Source organism: Panthera leo, chromosome B2, assembly GCF_018350215.1.
Source record: "Panthera leo isolate Ple1 chromosome B2, P.leo_Ple1_pat1.1, whole genome shotgun sequence".
Taxonomy (NCBI): Eukaryota; Metazoa; Chordata; class Mammalia; order Carnivora; family Felidae; genus Panthera; species Panthera leo.
This window is the reverse complement of record NC_056683.1, coordinates 100,116,865-100,143,709: the sequence shown is the minus strand read 5'-3', so window position 1 is coordinate 100,143,709 and position 26,845 is coordinate 100,116,865. Positions and strand designations below refer to the sequence as shown.

The 26,845-nt window shown below is 42.0% G+C and overlaps 1 protein-coding gene across 14 annotated transcripts in view; it reads left to right on the top strand.

Annotated features, from left to right (window-relative positions):
* Positions 1-26,845, top strand: part of FYN (FYN proto-oncogene, Src family tyrosine kinase) — a 213,641-nt gene that overhangs the window by 59,680 nt on the left and 127,116 nt on the right. Inside the window, exon 1 of one of the 14 annotated variants that reach the window (XM_042939623.1) lies at positions 17,967-18,716. The exons of the other annotated variants lie outside the window; for them this stretch is intronic. The gene's annotated coding sequence lies outside the window, so the exon portion shown is untranslated. Of the gene's footprint in view, positions 1-17,966; positions 18,717-26,845 lie in introns of those variants that run through there. 14 annotated transcript variants of the gene reach the window in all.

Sequence of the window (26,845 nt, the reverse complement as noted above, 5' to 3'; positions counted from 1 at the left end):
TCAAAGAATAGAGCTGTCCTCAACCACATAGGAAATATGTACATATTTATTATTATTATTAAAAGATTTATTTAAAAGAAATCCAAATGATACAGAAAGGTATAAAGAAAAAAATGAAACATTCACAAATCCTACCGATAGTGTCATTACGGACATACATACACAGGCGGGCATACATATGCTTTTATCTAAATGGGATATTACTGTATAGGCTAGTCTGTAATCTGTTTTGGTCACTTAACAAAATGCTGTGGACTCCTTTCTATGTTGAATGTAGCTTGACATCATAAAATTCGCTTGTATAGTTGTATCCTACTAATTTATTCATTCACAGATAATTTATTTTTACGCCTCCATGCAGCAGACACTGCTAAATTCTGGGGATAAGCAGCAAACTCCCCTGTCAAAGAGTATTTAGATTATTACTGGTTTTTCTGTTATAAGCAGTACTGCATTGAACAGCCATTACTGCAACATACACCTTTGTTTACTTAACTTTTCTCCTTAGAGTAAGTCCCTACAAGGAGCATTGGCTGGCAGTGGGTTCCCACATTTTGAAGTTTGATCCGTATTTATTGCCTAAACATTCTCTACTAAAGGTTTACAATGGTGTGAGTTTTTCAATACTCTTAATGATAATACTTCTCATTGGTTATTATCTTTGTCAGTATTATAGGTGAAAAATGATGCTGCACTGTTTTACCTTCTATTTCTTTGATTTCTAGTATGCTTGGGATTGGAGTTTTAGCCACCAAGAAATCATGGGCTCCATAAGATGGTCTATGGAGTTCTATGTTCTGAGTCCTAACTTTATGACTCCTAAAAAGGGAAGTCCCTTCTTTTTTTACTTTCTTCAGGGTCAGGTTAGAATCAGTGAAGAGGTTGTCTATTTTAGATAATAGAATCCTCACTGAAAGGATATTGGATAATATAACTGATCAAAACCCAGTTCATTGGTTTTAGATCATATAAGATTTCGTTAATTTCCTTGTATTTTCAAATTGATGCCATACTTTTAAATAGCAACAAAAAAAAAATCACAGAGGCTAAATTTAAGGAGTACCTAATAAAAATCTTAAACATAAATGCCTGGAAGTGTATTGTCTCCATTTCACCCTTCACTTGGCTATGTAACACTTAAATTTACTTTTAAGTTTGTTTGTTTGTTTGTTTGTTTGTTTTCTGGCCACAAATGAAATTCAGTTGTAACAGAATGATGAGACAGGCATGTCTGAATTCCAGTCAACACCCCTCCAGTGTTGGTTGCCTGGGTTTCCACTTTCACATCTGCAGAGATAATAGTAATACCTCGTGAAGATGTGAGAACTCTGTGAGATAACAGAAAGCATCTTGGATACTGCCTGGCCTCTAAAAGTGCTCAATGAATATTACATTTATTATTGTAGGAAATGTTTGCAAAAGTTAGAAACACTCAGAAAAGGATCTAATTCCTTTACTGAAATTCCACCAGTCAGAGATGACCAGTGTTTCTGGTTTGGGGGTGTATTTAATTCCAGTATTTTTTTTTCTCTAGATACCTGTTTTACAAAAGTGGGACCGTATTAAAATTGTACAGGATTTTGAATTTCAGCAAATGTGTGTACTTAATTTTTCAACAATGGGAGGGGGTGGTTAGCAAGATTGATTTTTTTTTTCTTTCTTGTGCTTTAATTGGGAATTTTTGTGTGTTGCTATTTATTTGTAATAGATTTTTTATTAGAGTGAAGATTAAGTGTAATTGAAAGACATTGTGGACAATTAAAACTACAAACATTGCAATTCCTCCTAATTCATCATTCAGATTTGTTTCTTGTTTTACAATCAAAAATAATGTGGCAGTTTTCTCTGTTATTTCTGAAGATGTTTAAACAGTTTACAGACTGTAGGAGGCCAAAGCTGTAGCCTGTCTACACTGCTTCCGCTCCCATGAGAACAGTGAAGCAATCTTGCACTGACCAAATGTGGACTGAATCTTTCTCAGCTCTCTGTGTCTCATCCCATGTGACTGAGCTGGATTTCACGAGATAGTTGTTTTACTACAGTGTCAAAATTAAATTTTTGTTACCACATATTTTTAAGGTCTTCACATTCCTTTGAAGCCAGTTCTTCAAAGAAGCCTCGTTGTGAATCTTTTTTAAAACACACACACACACACACACACACACACACACACACACACAGATGCAAAACTGTGAACTCACCAGTTTATCTGCCTTGCATGTTGAGATTGTCCAGGAATTACATTTCATAAATTTTCTGTATGTAGGGAACTCAAATACTCTGTACTCATGCTTCTGTGGTCTGCAGTCAAGTCCTGGCTTCAATTTCTGCCCCGTAGGATTTCCATGTGAATTCATTTTAGGTGAAAAATCATCTTAATTTTACTGCTAGTAAATTAAGTAAAAATGCTAGTACAAGTATGGGATTGTTTCAAAGGCTTAAACCAAATAGATGTTTTAAAAATATTTTATTTAGGATTACTCTTTGAAATATTCTTGCCACTGTGTGAAATTCATAACTTAGGTATATGTTTTCTTAATTCTACACATAGTATACATTTTATGTACTGTGTGTATACAAATTTTTGCATAAACCTTTTTCTGTCTCCAGTTCCTAATTATTTCCAACCTTTCGGCAGAAGAGAAGATCAAAATTTACCTGTGTTAAATTCACAGCTCTAGTAATATCTTTATCCTTCCAGGAAATTCCAAAAGCTTGCAGAAAAGATCTTTTCATGCTTCAGGCTTTACTTTGTTCTGGTTTTGGTGAGAATCTGGGACCTTGTCAGTGTAATGCAGCTTTTTCATTCTCCGCATTTTTGTCTTGAGAATCAAAACTTAGCTTATAGGGGCACCTGGGTGGCTCAGTCGGTTGAGCGTCTGACTTCGGCTCAGGTCATGATCTCACAGTTTGTGAGTTTGAGCCCTGCATCGGGCTTTGTGCTGACAGCTCAGAGCCTGGAGCCTGCTTTGGATTCTGTGTCTCTCTCTCTCTCTCTGCTCCTCCCCTGCTCATGCTTTGTCTCTCTCTGTCTCGAAAATAAATAAAACATTAAAAAAATTAAAAAAAAAACCTTAGTTTATAAATCCAAAGCCACTTCTAAAACTAACCCAGTGGAACTGAGGGTTGATGGGTGGGAGGGAGGGGAGGGGAGGGTGGATGATGGGTATTGAGGAGGGCACCTTTTGGGATGAGCACTGGGTGTTGTATGGAAACCAATTTGACAATAAACTTCATATATTGAAAAAATAAAAAAACTAACCCAGCGGTTAGGATTTGTTTTCTCCCCGCCATTCTGACCTGTTTGTAAAGTTTTTTAATAAGACCAGTGTTGAAATACATCGTTAGCATGGGATTTCCCCTTTAGTTTTAAAACTCATCCAGAGCAAACATTGTGCTTTCTCTTTACAGAATTACTTTACATCAGAATGTCCCAACTCCCATGTTGGGACATGATGAGAAATTAAGGTTCTCTTGTGCTGCTACCAGAACATCCTGTACTCTCTCCTCCAGCTCAAGTCTTGCTGGGACAGAACTAGAAGGAAGATCCATCTCCCTTGATTTCCTTGGCCCCTCTGTGCTGTCTGCCCAGCAAGGGCGACACAGCTGCTGTTGGGAACACAGAAGTAGCAGGCTCTCCCCATCCTCAACCCGCTTTCCAGTTTCAGTAACACCTCTTTGATGACCCTCTGGTTTCCATGCCAATTCTGTTTCCACACAACGAAGATCTGTGTATTAGCTAATATTCATGGAGTCCTTACAGTATGCTAACCTGTTTCACTTGACAATTCTTAGAAATCCTCTCAGATAGGTGCTATTATTATGTCCATTTTATAGATGACAAAACCAAGGCCTAGAGAGGTAAAGTAGCTGGTCTAAGACCACGGCTGATACACTATGGTCTGGGACTTTGCCTGAGTGCAGAGCGCTAGCTCTAACCTCTATACTCATTACCTCTTCCTTCCTCCAAGCAAATTCTGATAGAGTCAAAGTTCAGCTCCATAAAAAGTTTTGAGCAATCCTGGGAATTTGTTTTATCAGGATTTGACCTACATTATCTCTGGGGGTTCTGTCAAGATGAGATATAGTTTGTAAATGAGGCTAATGCAGTATGATTATTCTCACAGGGGTGCATTTCATGAACCAGGGTGTTTGTTCATGCTGTATTAGACAGTTTTCCATAAAGCTGGTTCTCTGGGAGCGTATGTACTATCTGCCTAAAATTGCTGCTGTATTAGGCCTGGGGAATAGGCCATCCAGGTTAAGTGAGGGTGTTCTTTGAACTCTTTGAAATCACTAAACTTTAGATCATCACAAATACAGAGGTGGGAAAATACACCACTGTTAAATTCTGTAAACTGTTTAGTTTTGAAAACACAAATCCAACCGTTTTGGAAATTATTTGCAACACACTAAGTCTATGATTTTAGAACATGAGTGTAGATGTCTTACATCTGATTGAAATTATTCCATGGTTTAGAATATAGTGAATGGTCAGTAAGTAATTGTTTCCTGAGTGAATTAGTTGCATTATTTATATAATTTTGAAGAAGTAAAAATAATGAGCGATAAGCAATCTCCGTGTGTATCTGAGGAGTGATCATGTATGATGTATATACTTGGTATTTTATAGAGGGCATGACCTGTCTTCATAAAAACATGTTGTATGTGCATAATATCTTTTATCTAAAGATCCAGTTAATTCTCAGAATACACTCTGAGGAAGACGGGTGACACACTCTTCTTTTATAGATGAAGAATTTGCAGTTAAGACTGGTTAAGTGTGACTAACGACTGATTAACTCCAGTTGTAGGATCCTTGTCTCCAGCCTCATTCTGCGCCCGCGACCTACTGTTTGACCTTTCAGGGCTGTGTGGCAGCCTACTGTCCAGCACTGCCCCCCGCCCATTAAAAAGGGGGAGCATTTTTAATTTAATTACCCACTTTAAAGGAAATGTAATAATTTAGCTGTGTAAGCGCATTTGGTTTCTAAGTATACAACTAAAGAATTTCTAGACATTTGGCCCCAAACACTTTTTTCTCTTCACACAGTTCCACAAAGTGCACACTAAGCAGATGGTGCAGACAAGCACATGGTTTATTTACAGCCAGTACAGTAGACGGAGGCATATGTGCTAAGGCCTCTTACACCCGCTCCATGGGAGCCATTAACACATCTGTTTAGATGCAGGAGTCTCGGGGTTTTGCTCTGGGCACTTCTGTTCGCTCGCTCCCCCCAAGCATCACCATCTGCCCTGCCCCCTCTCGGAGGCCCTGGCACCTGCCCCTCCTGCCCAGGCAGTCACAGGCTGGTTCTTCACGACGCGCTTCGTCCGGTTAGACGTGGCGCTGATAGCAGCCGTGCTGCTCTTCGCTCAAACCTGTGTGCCACTCGAGGCCTGTCCGACTTCCACTCAAGCCTGCTCTTGGGCCAAGTTCAGTGCCACGCAGTTCCACGGACATCCTTGAGCACTTTGCACTCTCCAGGCGGGGGCTTGGGGTGCAGAGGGTCCTCAGACATATTCCCTGAGAGCTGGCACATATGTTTCTTCTTTGTATTCTAATTTCAAAGCTGCCGGTTTCCTCATCACCTGTGATGCCTGGAGAGCCAGCAGCTGTTGGCCTGCAAGACTTCACGCATCAGATGAACCAAACAGTAGCCCCTGCTTTCTGCACCTCTCACTGAGGAATTATGTGCATGCTTTTCTTCCTTCTCAAATGTTCTCCCTAGGTGAATAATTATGAATTGTATTTAAAGAGCTGTGATGAAGAAAGAAAGGAAAAGAAAGAAAGAAAGAGAAAGAAGGAAAAAAAAAAGCCTTTTGACCAGAATGATCTGTTAGCTTAGCAACCAACCCACAACGAACTAGTAACAGTTTCTCCATTTTCTAGTTCCTCCTGGCAGAGCAATCGGATTGGCTTGACTTCTCTTTTTAAGCCAAGCCATACACCCTGTAGGTTCCTAGCTGGTACATGTGGGTGGGCTTCCTTCAGTTGAATGGCAAGAGGTGGATTTTGCCAGTTCCTTTTTACTGTTGCAAAATTATGTCATCACTGAGTGGAGTATTTATAAGCTGGCCTTGAGTGTGCATAAAGCATCAGTATCAAACTTTTTTTTTTTTTTACTTGGTAGAAATTTGTGGAAAGAAGTGTGTTTGTGTTGTCTGATTGAGACGATCATTGGTGTCTTGCCACGATGTTTGAAAATTACTATATGGGGGAGTTATAGCAAAGCAGCAGTTGTAACTGATTTTAAGTAGAACTCACATGTTATACCACATTTATGTCTGGCATTTGGTTTATGGACTTTATCTTCTTGTCTGAAAACTTCATGTGTAGCCACTGGTGTGTACTATTAGGGAACACCAGTCCAGTAATCACTTGGGATTTACTGAGGCATTTATGAGTCTTCCTTAAGACCAGCTTATGTAAATGTCATCAGAAAGGTTTCTTCCTTTGAGGGCATCAGATTCTCAGTTGATGAGTCTTACTCGCATCCCTTTAGTATTTGTGACAGGAGATCCTTTTCTTAAAAAAAAATTTTTTTTAATGTCTATTTATTTTTGACAGAAAGAGAGAGAGCACGAGTGGGGGAGGGGCAGAGAGAGAGGAGACACAGAATCCGAAGCAGGCTCCAGACTCCAAGCTGTCAGCACAGAGCCCGATGCGGGGCTCGAACCCACAGACCACCAGATCATGCCCTGAGCCGAAGTCGGACGCTCAACCGACTGAGCCACCCAGGTGCCCCGAGGAGCTCCTTTTGTTCTATGATATTCAGGAATTTCACTTGTACACTTCTGTCCAATCATATGTTGCTGGCCTAGCTATGGTCACATGGTTCACTGCCGAGCTATTGGCAGGACGGATTCCCAGAAAACAGGACAAGAATGGGGCAGACACCCAAAAACATGTATGGTACAGATACGATTTGAGAGCCCTCATACCGAAAACTGTATTTGCCCTTTGTCCTCAAGTCTCTTTGTGAAACTGGATTCTTTTAGAATAAGGAGCACAGTAGCATCTTCACCCATACTGTCCAGTATGGGTAGTAATAAGTAGTAATAAGGTACTAAGAATTATGGCATGTTTTAAACCATTTTGTCTGAATCTAAATTTTAGGATTTAAGTAAAATTGAAGTCTATTTATTTCCTGTAATTCTAGCAACGGAGTAATTAAAAACATTTTACAAATGAAATCATACAGCATGAAACAGCATCCCTTTGTCTTACGTGGCTAAAACTAAGATCCCAGAATTAACAAGTACCGACTACTTACTTGCACATCCAGCGAGGGCAGAAGGACGAGGACTCCATGTCTGCAACACACATCAGCTGGTGCTGGGCAAGGTCTGCTCGCTGTGCCAAATAATGCCAATTATTCTTTGGTAAACACACTTTTATTCACTGAGGAACAGTTGTTTGCCAACGTATCATACAATTATATAGTGAATGGAAACAATAGATGCTTTGTAGAAATATTTTTAAAACAAGTAAACAGCAGACAGTGCCTAGGGAAAGGGCCCCAGCTCCAGAGTGTCTGCTGATACATGGTATTTAACAAAGTGCAAGTGCAAATAGGGGCTTGGTGGGCACACACAGTATACACAAGTAGGGGTGCGTGCACCTTACCCCCCGGCTTCCTCATGCTCGTGCCAGTGAGAAGAAAAAAGTCACCATGCAGTGGTTGATTTAATGTTTCCCGAGATCTTGACCTGAAAGGAATATGAACATAAATGTAAATTTTTCAAGAGGTCAGAATCTGGGCTTCGGGCTGACTTGAAACAAAACAGGGCGGAGGTAAAATGCCTTAAGAGCTTTACAGTTCACGTAGGAAGGGACGATGACCACGTCTTCCCTGAGCAGCACCACACAGAGTGTGCAGTGTTTTCACCAAACATCAAAAAGACTCACGTACCATGACAAATTGCTTTTGTAATTTACTCTGCCTGGACGGCCCTGGAGTCCTGTCAGGGAGTCTTAGGTGAATGAGAAGGTTTTTCTCCTCGCATTGCAAGGGGCGTGCCCCAGGCCCTCCTGTCAGACCTGATGAGAGCAGCGTTCAGCTCTCGTCCTCTCCCTTGGTGATTTATTATGCCATATTTTCATCCTCCAGTAGTATACTGTGTAAACGTTTAACGTTTAGCACAGGCATCTCTGTTAAGAACAAGATAGGATTCAGATTACAAAGCAATTTTACGAAATTTTTATGGCTCTCTGTGAGCTGCAGCCCTCTGACCAGAGCTACTGCCTTCAGTGAAAGAATTGTTTGTTTACAAGGCAATAAAATTAATCGTTATTGCTATTTGATGGCTGTTAGAACTAAAACCTAGGTCTCTCTGAGTCATGAGGCATACTTAGCACTAGATCAGTGCTTCCCAGTGTCTAGTCATTTGTATACCACCTGTATTACCTCCTCTATATCGGTGTAGCACCTGCATTGTTTATATAACATCCCTTAAATTATTTTTTATACTAAACCAGACTTATTTTAAAAGGAAATTTTGTGGGGCGCCTGGGTGGCTGGGTCGGTTAAGCGGCCAACTTCGGCTCGGGTCGCGCCCACGCGGTCCGTGAGTTCGAGCCCCGCGTCGGGCTCTGTGCTGACAGCTCAGAGCCTGGAGCCTGTTTCAGATTCTGTGTCTCCCTCTCTCTGACCCTCCCCCGTTCATGCTCTGTCTCTCTCTGTCTCAAAAATAAATAAACGTTAAAAAAAAAAAAAAAAAAAAAAAAAAGGAAACTTTGTGACCTCCAGTAGAAAAGCACTATCATTTGATATGAATAAATGGTCACCATTAAGATAAATAAATGAAAATAAGAGTGCTGCCACAATCTCATACATGCCCTTTCCCGTAGAAGACTAGGGCCTAAGGCCATACCTTAGTGGGAAAGAGGGGCCTTGGCAGGTGTGACATTGAGAGCCGTGTAGACGTGCAGCATCCAGCTGAGACTTGGATGTTGGAGAAGACTTGTAAAGCATTGAAAAAGGAATAAGGTTTTCAGTTTGTAAGTCTGTGATGTGCCTCTGAAGTCACCTGGGGCGTCCCGTGGTGGCAGACGCCTCTGCACCGGGCCACTAACCCAGAGAACCCCCGAGACTGTTCCTTCACTGCTGCCAGTGAGCCGGGCAAATGCGGGCACAGTGAGACTTTACAAGTTGTTTGTTGCGCACCCAGTGAAGGTGAGCGTAGAGAATGGTGATCAGACATGATGCCTCCTGAGAGCTTATTAAGTTCAGTGGAACCAACATTAGTTGGGGAGAAGTTGAAGGATGGGATAAATCGTCTTTCAGCCTATTTGTTTTAGGCCCCCCAACCTCACATTCTGTGTTCAGTTGCCTGCTTACTTGCAGGTAAAACCTAGTTGGAAAATCATATATATTAAAAGGGGGGAAAAAAAGAGTCACTTTTGTTATAGACTATGAGTACATGCAAAAGTTCAATGTTTCCACTTTAAAAACTCTGAGATATTTTCCTTTTCTATAATATATTTATTTCAATGCCTTTTTTTTTTTTTTAGAAAAAGTAGCAATAGGCGCTTCACTAAACCCTATGAACACATCTCCCAGCAGTAGCCCTATTGAGTTCAACATGAAAGACACCAAGGCCTTTACTACAAGACTAAAATGTGAAATATCATGTCTTTTCTGGAGTCGGTGCTCAGTAGATAGAAGTACATCTGTGAATTGATTTTTGAAATCCTTTCCTGGACAGAGTTGTTCCCGTATCCTGCAGCTACCTATACCATCAGGTGCTGTCATGAGTGGGCCTGGTGGAGGCATCAGAGGCTCAGTGTTTGCTCACGGGACGCTGTCGTCTGTGATGGTGGTGAAGGTTTGACACTCCCTGGCACTGTGTCTGTAGTGGTATTGTACCAGGCACTGTCCTCCCTCTGTGCCCCCCGAAAACTGACCTGTGCGGTGCTTTGGTGGGCTCCATTGCCTCTGGTTCCTACTTGGGTCCAGCAGGGGGAGCACCTGAGCCCAGAGGGCAGGAGTGAGGTCGGGATCCTTATTTTCTGTGGGATTTCTCAGCTAGGCAGTGGCTCTTAAAGGATGGACGCAGCTCCTGTCATGCAGTGCCATCCACCCGCATTTCTGTTCCAGGTTTAGGCACTCACCCTCTCCTCTGGCCCCTTCAGGCCTTGGGGTGTGACAGAGCCTGCCCTACCCAATTCCCCTGTGTTATTAGCACAGGGGACTGCACTGTACCTTGTGGCTTTCCTGCACCCCACCCACTTCTGTGTAAATCACCCCTTTATTAAATTTCGTTCAAATTACCATAATTCAAGAGTGTTGCCTGCTTCCTGCTGGAACCTTGACTGATAAAGTGGGTATATGCAGATTCTTTGCAATACAGCCCCAAGCTGACTGGTTCCAAACGGACTGACCTCTGACCTCAGCTTTAATAGCAATGTGTTGTGTTCCAGAATGTTCCCCAAACTTGAAGGCGCTTCAAGATCGACTGGGGAGGTTGTGAAAATGCAGGTTCCTGGGCCCCAGCCCTCTACCTCCTGGCTTAGGAATGCTGAAGATGGCTCCAAGGCCCTTGTCACTTTTTTTTTTTTTTTTAATTTTTTTTTCAACGTTTTTTATTTATTTTTGGGACAGAGAGAGACAGAGCATGAACGGGGGAGGGGCAGAGAGAGAGGGAGACACAGAATCGGAAGCAGGCTCCAGGCTCCGAGCCATCAGCCCAGAGCCTGACGCGGGGCTCGAACTCACAGACCGCAAGATCGTGACCTGGCTGAAGTCGGACGCTTAACCGACTGCGCCACCCAGGCGCCCCTACTTTTGACGTTTTGCACACTAGACACAGAATATGATAAATATATTACCCCAAACCCAAGTGGCCTTCTGAACAGATAACTGGTTCAAGGGCAATGGACCCCTGCCTTTTGTGCCATGTTTTACTGTTACCTGAAGGTGAGAGAGAGAAACACTTAATGGTTGTAAATATAAATTCTCCTGAAAAATACAGTTTAATGAGAGAAAAAAAAAAAAAAACAACTAAATCTGAGAGAGGGGAATAACTGTTCTGTCAACTCCTTGTTAACCACAGTGAACTGATGCATTAGCTGGAATGGCCAGATTCCTCCTGGCTCCGGTGCAGGACTTTGAAAAGACCATTGCCTTTTATCCAGGAGGAAAGCCTAGTATCTGTTTTGCTATGGACCATGGAGTTCCTCACCATCATCTGTTAAGAAAAGAAGCTTATTGACTACCAAAGTGTGACTCAAGATAGTGAAATAGAATTCCCTAAATACTGGACACTTCTTACAAAAAAAAAAAAAAAAATTAAAAGTCCTGTATTAAAGTAAATCCTTTCAGTAGAACACTTGTTATTTATAAGCCCATGAAATGCTTAGTCAGTCCTTGTCAGTGACCATATTCTGAAAAAAGTATCAGCATTCACAGTCCCAAAAGAAAAGTGAGATCAGGGCTCAAGACCCTGAATAAAATGGTATCGTGGACAATGGGGAGTGTCCAGAAGACACAAGTTCAAATCCTGCTTGGACCAAGGGGTCCATTCTCCTAGTTAGGCCTAGTTAGGTCATTCTTAATGCCCCCCAAAGTTACTTTGGCCAGCATTCAGGAGCCAGGAGTTACAAGTGCATGCAGTCGGGTTTCATCTCTGAACACAAGGTGCTCAAAAAGGAGATAGACTGGGCAGGCTTTGTGTTTTCTAGTCTTAATCAGCGCTGGCACTAGGGAGCCCCCGGACCTGCCCTGGTGACTGAGAGGGTGGCTGCAGGCAGGGGCAGAGTGTGGGGACCATTTCCTAGTAGAACACCCCCATTTCCTATTCCACCCCATTCCACTCTGTCCTTCCATTTGCCCCTCATCCACAGGGTCTTCAGCTGCCATGAGAGCTGCTGTGGGTTCAGAAAAAGGCAAACGGAAAAGGCTAGAAAAAGCAGAAACACTTTAGAGGAACTGCTGTAAGAACCAGCAAGAGGTGGGACCACCCCCATCGTGCTTTTTTTTTTTTTTTTTTTTTTTTTTTTTTTTCCACACAGGCTACTTTTTTTCACTTCAAACTTTGGATGGCCTACAATTCGATCATTTTAATTTGAGGTTATAAGTGACCTTTAAGAAGGAAAAATTGCTTCAGGGGAGGTTGATGACTCATGAAATGATCAGTGGCATATGTGCACGAATTAATTTGATCCCATTTCTGAGCCTGGGGCATGGAGAGTGTGATTGGAAAGTGGTCAGTAGACAGTTTGGGTACCTCTGGGAGACCCAGGTAGGATATGTGGTGATGTAAAGCTGATGGCAGGACTAGAAGGCAGTAGTTTAGGAGCAGTGAGAGAGTTAGGGAGAAAAAAACCCTTACCCCCATGGAGTCTTTTTCTTAAGACCCAGAAGTCGGGCCAGCAGTGGTTTTGTGTAAGGCTGATTTGGTGGGGCAGCCTGGACCCAATACCACCAACAGCAGCATCTGTCATGTGTGGGGTTGCCAGATTTGGCAAAAAACAAAAAAAAAAAAAACAAAAAACAGGATACCTAAGTAAATTTGAATTTTGTATAAGCAGTAAATAATGTTTTAAGTATAAGTCTGTCCCAAATTATGCAAAATTCAGATTTAGCTGGATGTCCTGAATTTTATCTGGCGGTACTCAAAGGGCTGAGCGCCTGACATTCAGCAGTTCCATGAGAAAGATGCTGTTGGCTTCACCTTAGTGATGGGAAAGTCAGGGCTAGGAGGGATTGTGTTTTACAGCCTCTTAGCTGATGGACAAGCCTCCAGAAGCTGGTGTTCGTAACCCCAGGACCATCCATGGAGAATGAATGCACTGTAGCCCCAGACAGTGGGCTCACAAACACACTCTGGGCCCTCTGGTGTTTATCTTGGGGTGGCAGAAAGGGCCCTGGAGGGAGGTGAGGCTGGCAGAGGGCTCTGCTGTCTGAGACGCTCTTCCAAAAGGTGTGGAGAGCTGGGAGGACGGAGACCCCAGGAGATGAACCCCCGGTAGGGTTGGGTAGAGGCCTGGAAGGAACATCAGAGTCTGTCTATCCTTTTTATTTTATAAGGAAGCTGAGAACTAACAAGGTGAAGTGACCACTCAGGTCACAGAAAAGAAAAAAAAAAAAAAATCAGTGAAGCTGGTAGCAGAATCAGGTTTCCTAAGTCCTGAGATCTTTCCACTACCTGATGCTGACACAGCAGATTCTTCTTCTCCAGCCCTCCAAGTTTCCACACAAGCGCGACTTTATATGCTGTACCCACTTGGGCCAACCTGGTGGGAAGGACTACGTTCTGTTTATGAGTCACTGCCCTCATTTTCTTTTCTGCCGGTATAAGAACTGCCTCGGTAGCCCCTTATTACCAAGAGGCTGGGTTATGTTTTATATCCCAGTTAACAGGGACCAAAACCAGGGACCAAAACATCCAGGTTGTGCCATTCACTGCATCTGATGCTATTTGGGGCAGGTGTGTAGGTTTCCAAAATCTGGCCACTCAGTAGAATGAAAGAAAAACCTGAAGTTGTGCTTCCTTCAGGCTTAAAAATACCTATTAGTGGTTTTGCGATGAATCACATTTATTCCTATTTGGACTGAAATGTGATAGGGGAATCGTCAGCAGAGGTCTGCTTATGAGCTCCCCGAGCCCTCCACAGTGCCCAGTTGGGGAGAAAGATATGCTCAGGGTAGAGTGGAGTGGGCAGGGTCTCTTCTGACTTAGGGAAAAGCATCACCCCCACATCCTCCAGGGACTGAGAGCTTTATGGTAACAGGAGATGTAGATGTTTCCCAAAGCCTGACTTTACCCTGTTTTTGTTTTTGTTTTTGCTTTTGTTTCTGAATCCTTAAGCTTGGCCTTCCTGTATTTTCAGGACCACAGTGCCTTTTCCTGGCTTTTCAACACATGGAATGAGGGGCCCCTGAGTGGCTCAGTTGGTTAAGTGGCTGACTCATGATTTTGGCTCAGGTCACGATCTCATGGTCCATGAGTTCGAGCCCTGCACCAGGCTCTGTGCTGATGGTGCAGAGCCTGCTTGGGATTCTCTCTCCCTCTCTCTCTGTCTCTCTCTCTCTCTGCCCTTCCCCTGTTTGTGCTTGCTCGCTGGTGCTCGCTCTCTCTCTCTGTCTCAAAAATAAATCTAAACACGTGGGAATGAAATGTACTTTTTAAGTTTATTTGGTTTACTTTAGCAGCTTTTGATGTAAACTGAGGATAGGAGGATAAGAATACTTCAGTGAACCAGTAGCTGTGTCCACACTGTCTTATCCTCTCAGCAAATTAGCACATGGGAAACTATTTAGAGGGGAGAAGGTCATTTTATGGGAAAGAAGATGCTTTCCCTCTTCTCTATTCATGTGGTTTGTTCCATTCCTGACATGGCGGATATTTGCAACGTTTTCTTGGAAAGCAAAATGTCCCACATTAATGTTGCATGGCTTCTTTGGGAAGCTGAAATTCCACATGCTCCTTCACAGATTATTTTTTCAGATAATTCTACAGATTGCACTGTTTGCTGCAGAAGTGAAATTATCCACAGCACATTGTTGTTTTGTTATCTCAGGAGTGATAATGTTCAAGGTGAACCAGCTGGAGCCTTAGGCAGACACACCTGTTATTCAGGTTCTTCCGTAGCCATTTACCTCTGTGGCCTCCACCTCCCATATCCACGCCAGGCCGAAAACATTGTGAAGTGGGTTACTTTCCTCCCTGATGTCAACAAGAATCGTGCTTGACCATTTGTCGATGGGAGAAGGGGAAACTAAAAAGCTGAAGACTGATGAGACTGGCCAGGAGCTGGTCAGCTTTGTAAACTGTGGTCCTCAGTTCAGGGTGGCTTGAGGATAAGAAAGGCTCTTGGACATTTATTAATGTTACTTGTTGACTTCAAAAAATGATCCACAGGGTGAAAGAAACCTCACGTCCAGAGTCAAGGCACAAAAGCAGCATCATTTGGAAAAGGAATTTTTTTAATGAAACCCAAATATTTAAAGTGATTGAATGAATACTTTTGAAACAGCCAAATTAACGTGTACCCCTGAAAGTTACCTGATTTAGAAAATCTGAAAAACTGTGAATTAACCCAGAACAGTGCTCAGAGGATGAAACGGGAGTGTGTCCTTGGAACTCCCAGTGGCCTCCGAAGGTCAGTGGGAACTTGCCTTTTTGAGGCAGATGGTGGATCCGGAAAACAGTTCTCAAAGCGGATGGGGCTTTTTTCTGGAGAAAAGTGGGTAAACAGCTAGGCTCCTTAGTTGTCATTTTCCTTACTTAGAGGAACTTCAGCGGGATTCTGGTCATCTTCTCCAAAATTTTACAGCTTCTTAGCCAAGAAAAACATGTGTGGTTGAGAAATCTAGGAGTTTTACCAGTTTCTTCAAAACCCACCCTGCATTGATTTTGGCAGATAGTCACTGGTTAAGCATTGCATTGGTAAGTTAACTTGGCATGCGCATAATGTCTGGAAGGCTAACTTGGTATCTGATACTTTGTTCTCTTCACTTGCAATTTTTGTAACGGGTTCATGTTCTTCTAGTATGATCTGGACCACTGGAAGAGACCCCCTCAGTGTTCTGATAATTTGGAGCGTGAATGAGGCCATTCCCAGATACGTCTAAGTGGCTGGTATGAAAGTGCTGTTGGATTTTGGTATTCATTTCCCTAGCCATCAAGTTTCTCTCCGTATAAATATTCAGTTAAACTACACATGATAAGCATTTCTCAATTGTTTTCCTGTATTCCATACAGGCAGCTGTTAACAGGAAAAATGGGGAGCTCCCTTGAAAGGCTGTGTAACCCTGCATATCATGCACACAATGTGTGGACCCCTGCCTCGGTTATGGCGGAAGTGGTTTACAATGGAATGCTTAGATGCAAAACCCTTTAAATCCAAAGTGCTCCCAAAACTACCAAGGCGACCGCTGAGCTAAACGAGCAAGGTGCTGCCCTGTTGCTGCCAGAGCCTGGATGTTAACACCAGACTTGCTGGGGCTAAGAGCAGATGCCCCTTGGCATCTGTCACTGTGTGTCTGGTCTTTGATGCTGTGGTGTCTTATTTGTTGGCAGCGGTGTTGGTATCAGTGAAGCATTAGGATGAAATGTAAGGAGGTGTAAGGTGATTTAAGTATGGAACAGCAAACTCTGAAAACACTGAAGACATTCTTGGATTAAAATTTTAATCTGTTCTCTTCCGAAAAGATGGAATTTAGGCATTTGCAATTTATACTTGACTCTGCCTTAGCCCTCATGGCATCCCACACCATCCTCACAGGGTACCAGTCATCGGCATTTGGTTTCCCATGAGAAGGTGTGAAAAGAGGCCTGCAGGCCTGGGCAAGAGAGGGTTCAATCCGAAGCTAGGTTTCCAGAAATTCAAGGCAGAGCTCTGTGTCACTGCAAACCAACCTATTCATTAGGAATCCTGCTGCATCATCCCTGGAACTTAAATTCCCATTTCCATCTTGGTGGGTATTTTTGGAAGTCAATGAATAGTATTAACTTATGCTCTGAAAAAAAAAAAAAAAAAAAAAAAAAAAAAAAAAAGAATGATCCCGTGACAGATTTAAGAAGCACGGTTGCAGTCGTTCCCATTTTAGATTATAGTAAATTCCTTCTGTGTCAGGCTCGCTTCTTATGAGTTTTCTCTTCCTCCATCATGCCCATCATCCCTTGGGTGAGTCGTGTCGGTCCCTACTGCTCCGCTCCCTCGCACTGCGCCCTGGACTTCTGCAGAGCCTCCAGCATGCCTCCAACCAGCCGGAGAGCCTTCTCTCTGCCACCTGCCACCTGCCACCCACTGCCGGTCTTCTCCACCCTGTGGTGAAACCTGGGCCTTATTTTCAGCTCTTCTGGGGTAGTGTGTCATTACTTGGAAGAAAATTAGAAAGCATTTTACATTGCTTATTATAAATCGTTAATTGAAGCCCCACCAAACCCAAGGAATTTATTCTCTCATTGATGTGTGCGTTACTCCCATTAACATTTATAAAACTGTTTAGAATCAAAGAACCAGCAGGAGCCCGTAACAGAGGATCCATTTTGATCCTGCTTTACAAAGTGACTCATACCCACAGGGCATCAACAAGCATTTTAAATATGATTGTTACAACTTCTTTTTAAGAAATAGAGCAATTACTGAACATGTCATCATAGCACGCTCAAGTCCTTTGGAATAAATGACAGTTGCCAGTTGTACAGCCTTGCCCCACCCAGGCTAGACGTTGCAAGCGTTGTCTGACGTAGGCAGTATCTGCGTTGAAGATATAACCTCTGGCTGCCGCTCCTGCATGCTCCCCTCCATCGGGGGAACCGCTGGAGCCTTTGGGACTCAGCATAACAACGCTGGACAAGGCGCCAGAGCAGCGGGAAGGGGAGAGAGAATAGAGGTTTCTTGCTTCATCTGAGCCATTTGTGCCCTGCCCTACCTGTGTGGTTATCGACAACTAACATCACTGAAATGAACAGTTGAGAAGTGGTAGGATTTGGTCCAGATATTTCTAAAGCTGTTGAAACCCTCCGTTTACCAGTCCTTATTACTATGGCAGAAGAAACACAAAGAATCGGAAGACGTTGTAGAAACAACTGAAAATAGCCTTAACCTTTCACGTGAAATTCACACACTAGGTGTTAGAACTGTGCTTTCTCTCTCGCTGAATGTATTTGTACAGTGCTTATTTGTTCGTCTTAAAAGCCAAAAAGGAGAGCCTTCCAGCGTGCCCCATTTTTAGGTCTGTGTGTTTCACCCTCTGTCTTCTCTGCTCCTTCCCTACCTCTTCTTCTGCCTGTAATAGGGCATTAGTTAGATGGACATTCTCAATGTTTGGAAAATGAGTTAAGTTTGGATGGGAGAGGAGAAGTATTTTCATATTTATGTCTGATTTGGGCACCAGTTCAGTACCCTTTAGTCTTTCTTAGAAATTTCTGTTAAATTTTATAACACATAGATGAACACTTGGTTAGCCTAAATGTTGCTCTTTTAAAAGTTAATTTTATTAGGTTTTGAAGTGCTGGCAATAATTGTATTATTTCCCTAAAGACCAGCAGTATCTCACCTAGTTCTGTCCTTGGAATGTCATCGAACCTTGTAAGAACTTTTTGAGTTTCCTCTGCTTTGGTCTGAGGTGGAGAAACAAGTTTTCATTTCTGTAATTGTTAATCTAAGATATTCGGAGGAAGAAAAATACAGAATATCCCTTTAATCACAGAACCTCATTTCTAACCCCCCTTAAAAAAAAAAAAAAAGAATAAATACACAGTTTCCAAAGGAAGGAAGCAATGCTGGCTATTAACAGGTAGAACCCATCTGGCACTGAATAGAGAGAAACAAGCCCAGAATGCTTTTTATTTATTCTTCACCACAGCACTGGGAACTGGGTCAGGATTATCCTTGTTTTACAAATGAGGCGGCTGGCGCTGGGGAGGCCAGGCCAGCCCTTCTCAAGGCCACAGATCCCGGCCCAGAAGAGGTGGGAGGATTGAGGGCAGGCCTGCACAATTACTGCCCAGCCCTGCCTGCTGCTGGATCTTGCTAGAGTCGGGGTGTGTAGGCTCAGTGTCAGCCCGATGGGTCACTTGTTCCCAGAGACTCAACTTGACCTTCCAGTACCTAACAGGGTGCTTAGAGCATGACAGGCACTCAATAAATGCTTGTTGAATGAAAGTATTGTCAGAGCCAAGTAATTCATTATAATTCATCATCACATCCTTGTGACTACCCTGGCCACTGCCAAATCTGTTTTGAAACCTCTTTGCAGGTGAGTAAAAAATATTTTTTTCTTTCTTTCTTTCTTTCTTTTTTTTTCTTTTTTAATAACATTACCAGAATTTGCCATCTGTGCCACTGTGGCCAAAAGCCTCCGGTGGCCAAGACCATCAGCAAGTCAGAGATGTGCAAATGAAGATACTATATGCAAACTTTCTCTTTGACTTAAGCTTATTTCTAATGGTTCTTTTTTCCTGACTTTAAAATTGAACTCAGTGTAGAAAATTGGGTGAGCTGTAAAGAAGAAAGTTAAAACATCTCTTAATCACATTGTATTGAGAAAGCAATGTTAAGCCGGTATTTTTTTCCCTCTTTTGTTTCAAGGATGTGCATCATACGTACATTTACATGGTTTTGATTCTGAATTTACTTAATATTAAATGGTGATCATTTTCTCATTAAATAACAACTATAGAGTTTTACATTGTACATATAGACATAATTTACTTAAACATTCACCATCCTATTTCTATGGAATTAAATTTCCTCACGTTTGATATTACAAATAGCATGTATTGAATGTTCCAGCATCTGAATATTTGCTTACCTCCTTGATTATTTCATAATGAAAAAAATCAACAGACTTAAAAACATAAAGTTGTTGTGTATGTAAAATCCTAAATAAAATTAAAGACAAACCATAAGAAAAATATTTGCTGCTAATATATTTACATTCTTCACACTCTGTGCTCTGGTTTCCTTTCACTCAGCATAATTTTCTCTCACATTCTCGTGACCAGGCTTTCAGTCCAATTTCTTGACCATTGTACTGGTATCTCATTTGGTTTAGCTTACTTTCTTCCAGTTCAATATTTAATTCTTTGCTCACATGCTTAATACCACGTGACAGTATCTAGCCTGCACTGGGACTACCCACGGACTGTCTGAACGTTGTCATTACATCCGCCTTGAAAGTCCCTGAGTAACCTGTGTACATCTCTCTTGAAGACAACTTAAAGGGGTGCCTGGGTGGCTCAGTTGGTTGAGCATCTGAATTTGGCTCAGGTCATGATCTCACGGCTCATGAGTTCGAGCCCCGCATCGGGCTCTGTGCTGACAGCTCGGAGCCTGGAGCCTGCTTCCGATTCTGTGTCTCCCTCTCTCTCTCTGCCCCTAACCCCCTCACATTCTGTCTCTGTCTCTCTCAAGAATAAATAAACATTAAAAAAAAATTTTAAAAAAGAAAACAACTTAAAAACAAGTAAATAAATTCAAACTGCTGTGCACTATGTCAAGCACTAAAGGGGACATTTTAAAATATGACATAGCCCCTGCCATTGAAACATTTCCAGTCGGCTTGGAGACTCAGCATGCCTGAGTAAGCATACTTACATGATAAGTAAACCTGGTGGACACAAGAGATATTGAATACAATTACCAGAAATTTCTATGTAGTAAACCATACCCACCTTCCTTTGTTTTCTACCATTTCTTCAGTTTCATTGGCCTACACCTTTAACACACCTGAATCTCAACTCTTCGTGACCCTGCACATGGGGTGATTTCAGTCACTGTGCTGTGGTTGTATTTTTAAAGTTTTATCCAAATGTTCACCATGATGGCAAGAATTCTGTTTTGTTCATTATTGTATCCCTACCCCTCAGAACAGGGCCTGGCAGGTGATATGTGTTCAGTTGGCATTTATTGGACATATGAACAGGAAGTATGCATCTTTTTTCTTCAAGCAGAGATTATCGGCAAACATATATTAGGTTGACAATAAGTATGGTCGGGCCAAAGGAGAGGTTGGGGTGGGCAAGAGTTCTAGCTTAAATGTCAGATCAATGGGAGTTCAAATCCTGGGTCTGCAATTTACCAGCTTTGTAACCTTGGGCAAGTTAATTAATTTTTTCCACACTTCCTTAGCTGAAAAGCGCGGATTAACAGAACCTACTCTGTGGGTGGTTAATAAGGATGAAGTGGGGTCATTTATGTAAAGCACGGCACAGTACCTGGCACATAGGAAGTGTTTGGTAAGTGCCAGCTATGATTATTTACAAATGTTTTCCCTTCCTTTTGATCCCTTAATGTCGTCACACGGCAACCTGTTCTCAGGGACATGGAAGTACAAACTGATTCATGATGAGGAGTAATACACCATAAACTTTGGAGTCAGGCCTGGTTGTGTAAGTCACTTAACTTCCCTGCACTTAAGTTGGTCAGCTGGAGACATACAGCTTAAGCCATGCAGAGGGCCACTGTGAGAATGAAATGAAATAATGTACACAGAGTGCCTGTCATGTGCCCAGTAAGGGCTCTTCCCCCTTTTTTGTCTTGGCTCAGTTAGAGCATCCCTCTGTGATTTTGTACCAAGCGTGTATATGTCTCTCCAGTGTAGTGCTTGTCAATTTATTTTTGACCTAACACACAGAATGTACTACATTTTTACATCACAGCTGTATCACATGCATATGTGATTGAAAAAAACTTTTTCTCACCAAATAATACTATGTATGACCCCTATATTGGGTGGCCTAGGCTGCCGCACAGACTGAGTGGCTCAAACAACAAAAATGTTTCTCACAGCCTGGAAGTCCAAGATCAAGGTGTTGGCAAGCTTGATTCCCTCTCTCCTTGGCTTGCAGGTGGCCATCTTTGCCCTTTGTCCCTCACATGGCCACTCTTCTGTGCATGTCTTAATCTCCTCTTATAAGGACACTGGTCATATTGGATTAGAGCCCACCCTGAGACCTCATTTTACCTTAATTGCCTCTTTAAAGGCCCTGTCTCTAAACACAGTCACATTCTGAGGTGTTGCGGGTTAGAACTTCAACACATGAAATGGCAAGGGGGAAATAATTCAGTCCCTAACAGTGCCCTCGATATTTTTCTTTTATTTTATCAAAGAAATGCTAGGTACAACCAAACCGAGTAGGTTTTTGCAGCCCCTTATACTGATTACCAGACCGCAGGTTGAAAAAGGCCCTGCTCTAGTGGGTTGTGCGGGTTTCATAGGTTAGTGTGAAATTGGCACCAGCATTAGGACTTGCATTTGACTGATTCCAGAGACAGCTTCAGAAGCTCAAAACAGAGAGTGAGATCAGAGGGGACAGCCTTCCACAAATACATAACAGTTACCTGAGCTTAGGGCTTGGCAAATCTCTGTAAATAGCCAAATGGTAAGTCGTTTTGGCCTTGTGGGCCATATAGTCTTTGTCAGACAACTCTGTTGTATCATGACAGCAGCCAGACACAATAGGTACACTAGTGGGTATGGCTGTGTTCCAATACAACTCCATTTATAAGCACTGAAATTTGAATTTCTTATAATTTTCACATGTCATGAAATATTCTTTTCATTTTTTCCCTAAGAACTTAAAAATGTAAAAACCATTCTTAGTTCATGGGTTGTGTAAAAGTGGGCAGCGGGCCAGATGTGGCCCACAGGATATAGTTTCCCTATCCCTTCCCTGGCTGATAAAGCCAAGTCATTTAGCTAAGAGGCTCTCAAGGAATTTGGCCTGGATGATTTTCTTCAGTCCATGTAAGTGCTGAAAAATCTCTGTGGTTACTCATGATAAAAGATATATATCTAAAAAGCAAGGGTTTTGTTTGTCTGTTTTTTTTTAACCAGAGGGATCTCTATCTGGGGATGTGGAAACATTCTTAAAGTGCCCACAAAATCATTGTCAGGCAGCAAAATTAGGAATAGAATAAGCACAGAAAGTCTACACAAAAACAACAGAGCTTGAATCTAAAAAGGAGTCTCCTTTGTGAAGTTGCTATTGAGGGAAATGTAGTGGCCAGAGAAAGGCCCAGGTTTCTTCAAGATGGTTGGAGGATAACAGCTCCAGGCCCCTGGTCCCCATGCTTTCCTCTCAGGGTGAGAGTGAGTGAGGTTTCCTTCCTTCATAGGAGCCCCACATCCTCCAGAGTCTTCTCATGAGGTTTCTTTCCCCACTCAACATGTAGGCCATGGTGGGTGTGGCCATCTTTCACTTCCTGTGGGGACTGCCTACAGCCTCAGGATGCCATGTAAGTGCCCAAATAAATCTCCCTACTGGAGGAGAAAGCCAAAAGTCTGACCATACGGTTTTTTTGCTCCAAGGGATTTATTTCAGTGGTAGCTAGAGCAGTTGTACAGAGTGTGTGTCGGATGACGATGAGCTCTCCTCTCACCAGGCACTGACCAGAAGGGGGAGAGGGCCTAGCAGAAGATGGGGGGTGAGCTGCCCCCAGGACTAGGCGACAGAATTCTCTCTCCAACCGTATAATGCTGCTGCTCTGAGGTAGGTCAAGACTCTACCTGATGACCATGGACATTGCACAGTGGGAATCTGAAGAGCCATGGAAATTGGCAAAGGCTGGAGTGGTGTCCGGGGAGTTATTTTCAGTATTTTAGACGGTCAGGGGGAAATTATACATTTATCCACAACCAGGTTGCGAAGGCAGACACAACTGCTGTGGCTTCCATTGGCAGGAATGAGCTAATCTCACGTGGTGACTCTGGAAGGGAAATACTGAGTGCCACAGAAAGAAAACACCTTTATCCCCAAGACTTTCTCGTTTAGGGATTCTTCAGATGGTAAACCAGAACCAGGACGCAGAAAATTGTTTTTTTAATTGACATGAAAAAATTGGTCTTAATATCTAAATTTTTGCTTTAAGAAATCAGATAAAATTAAAATGATTTGTATTATTTTATTTTGGAAACTGTTTGCTTCATTCAGTCCCGACACATGACAATACAAGAGCTTTGGCATGAGAGTCCTCTTAAGTGAATAAAAAACACAATTTAATGAAATGGCATTTTTGAAGCTTTTAGCAGAGCAAATTTTTAAATTATCTTGCTTAAATTAGATTGCTGTGCTGTCTTCTTTCAGTACTTATAAGAGCCCTGTTTTGTTTCTGGTTTCACTGCATTAACCACCAAGATTTTTTTTTTAATTGATGTATAACACTCACACAGAAAAGTACAGAAATTAAGTGCACCGATAACTGACTTTTCATGAAGTGAACATTCCTGTGAAAACAGCAGCCAGATGGAGAAAGAGTGTCCCCCAAATACCTAAAGCCCCTTACACCCCTTCCCAGTCCCTAGCCACGCCCACTCCAAATGTAACTGATAGCGTTATTTCTAACAACATTGATTTTGTTTATTTTGAACTTTGTGTAAATAAAATTGTGCTATGTAATCTTGTGTCCCCCTTAACATTGTATTTGGAAGATTTCTCCATGTTGTTACGAGTCTGTTCATTCTCATTGCTGTGTAATATTGTATAACTATACCAAAATTTATTTAACCCTTCTTCTATTATACATGGGCTTTTATGTTGTTTCCAGTGCAGGGCTATTACAAAGAATACTGCTAAGAACACTCTTCTACATGTCAATGGGTGAGCATGTGTAACATTTGTGTAGGATAGATTCCTTGATGGAGAGACCTTGAGTTGGATATGAGTGTGTTCAGCTTTCAGATACTGCGAGTTTTCCAGTGTTTTTAGCAATTTACACTCTCATCAGTATGTATGACAGTTCCATTTATTCCATATCCTCACAAATGTTTTTGTTGTTTTAGACAATGCATTGTGATTTTACTCTTCTTTGATGACCAGAGCAGCTTTTAATCTGTTTAATGGCCATTGGGATGTCCTTTTTTGTGAAATTTCTTCTCAAGTATTTGCCTGTTTCTTTATTAGGTTGTCTACCTTTTCCTTATGGATTTGCAGGAGTTCTTTGCTGGATTTAACATCGCAGTTAACTTCCACTGTGTGCATGCCTTTTGATTCTGATGTCATTTGACAAAGTCATACTTAATTTTAATATAGTCCAAATTATCATATTTTTCCTTTATGGTTAGCATTTTCTTGTGTTCTGTTCTTTAAAAATCTTTACTTCTTGCAAAGTGTGAAGCTATTCTGTTTTCTTCTTAAAGTATTATTTTACCTTTCACATTTGGTTCTACCATCCATGTGGAGTTCATTTTTGCATGGTATAAAGTAGAGGTTAAGAATAATTCTTTTCAGGGGCACCTGGGTGGCTCAGTCAGTTAAGTGCCTGACTCTTAATTTCGGCACAGGTCTTGATCTCACAGTTTCATGAGTTTGAGCCCCACAGCAGGCACTGCACTGTCAGCAGCTTGAGATTCTACCCCTCTCTCTGCCTTCCGCCACCCTCTCTATCTCAAAGTAAATAAAACTTTTTAAAAAACAGAATTTTTTTCAGAACATCTAGATGGTACAGTCAGTTGAGCATCCAACTCTTGATTTCAGCTCAGGTCATGATCCCAGAGTCACAGGATCGCACCCCACATCAGGCTCCACACTCGGTGCTGGAGCAAACAACAAAAATTATTGTTTCAGAAGTTCCGGAGGCTAGAAGTTAAAAATCAAGGGGTGGGTAGGGCCGTGCTCCCTCTGAAGGCTCTAGCAAAGAATCCATCTTAGCTCCTTGGCACTCCTTGGCTTGCAGCTGCATTGATCTGATCTCTGCCTCCATTCCCACATGGCCCTGTTCCCCTCATGTCACCCTTTGTCTAAATTTCCTTCTTATAAGGACACTGGTCACATTGGATTTAGGACCCACCCTAATCCACTCTGACCTCATTTCAATGAATTATATCTACAGAGATCCTATTTCCAAGTAAGGTCACCTTCTGAAGTACTGAGGGGGTTAGGACTTCATTGTATCTTTCTGAGGCACAACCCACAATACCCAGTGAACCCAACACCACTTATTGAACTTCAGCATCATCTTTGTCATAATTTAGATGACTCTTTGTATAGGTCTATTTTGGGACCTTATTTTTTCTGCTATTGGCCTATTTATCCTAAACAAATGCCACACTGTCTTAATTACTATTATTTTATAATGAATTTTGAAACTTATAGAGTAAGTTTTCCAGCCTTGTTGTTCTTCTTCAACATTATCTTGGCTTGTGGCTCTTTGCACTTCCGTATATGTTTTTGAATCAACTTGTCAATTTCCACCTGGGGGAAAAAAAAAACCTATCTTTTTTTTTTTTTTTTAATTGAAATGCATTGAAGATTCAGTCGGGGGGGGGGGTACTGACATCTTAAAAACAGTGAGACTTCCAGTTCATTTACATGCATAACCCTCTATTATTTAGGTCTTTAAGTTTTCTGTGTTTTGTGTTGGATTTATTCCTAGTTATTTGATTTTTTTTTTTTTTTGGATGGAGATTTGTTTTGAATAAATAAGAAGTAGAGGAAGAGAAGACAAGCATCTGCTGGGTTTCTACTTTCACTTCACACTATCCAGGAATTTTCCCGAATTTACCAAGCATAGCAGGGCTAAGGTTTAGGTTGAGGTGTCACTGACTCCAAATATGACCTAGGCAAATAAATTAGCTACTGCTTCAAAAATGCAGGTTTTTATGAGAGGTGAAATCCTCATAATGTGGGGTCCTGGGTGTGGGTAAAATAAGTCCTTGGTAGAGAAAAGGTAGAGGTGTTTCCTTACCCATGTTGCTGCATGGCAAACCTGTGCTCGGGCTAGAAGAGACGGAGACAAGAGGCTGGATGGGAGTTGGGGACTAGATATGTGATTTTCGGTGTTCTTAGAACATTAGGGTTCCATGGAAGTGCCAAGTGGGCCAGAAGGATGGCCCAGGTGGTAGCATTTTGAGTCCTTTTACCCTTGAACCAAGACTGTTCTGTTCTACTTTCATCTAATATATTGGCATTCGGTATCAACCTTGAAAATGTGTGCACGTGTATGAATTCAGAAGGTTCTTGTACTAAAAACATAGCACTAAAACTACTGGACTAGATATTCTTCAACATTTCATTCATCCTTAAGATTCTGGGATTATAATATTGTAGTCAGCCTACACTCCAAGGGCTCTCCGCACATCATTATTAATCTTGATCTTGGCAGTATTGTGATACTGTGTGCATTTCACGGACCTTCCCAGGAGCCACTGCACAGTATCTGTTTGGAAGGTCTCAGGAGTAGTAATCAGGCAGAGCTCAGGGACCTGTCCAGCAGCTGTACCTGCATCATAAGTTGTTCAGACTCTGGACAGCAGATCCCTAGAAACAGCTTCATTTATAAGGTCAAGGCAGAAATAGTTCAAGTATACTACAAAACAGTTTCTCTTTTTACCTGACATCTAAGTAATGTGATCACCTGAAAGAAACTCATTGCTCATTCTTTAAC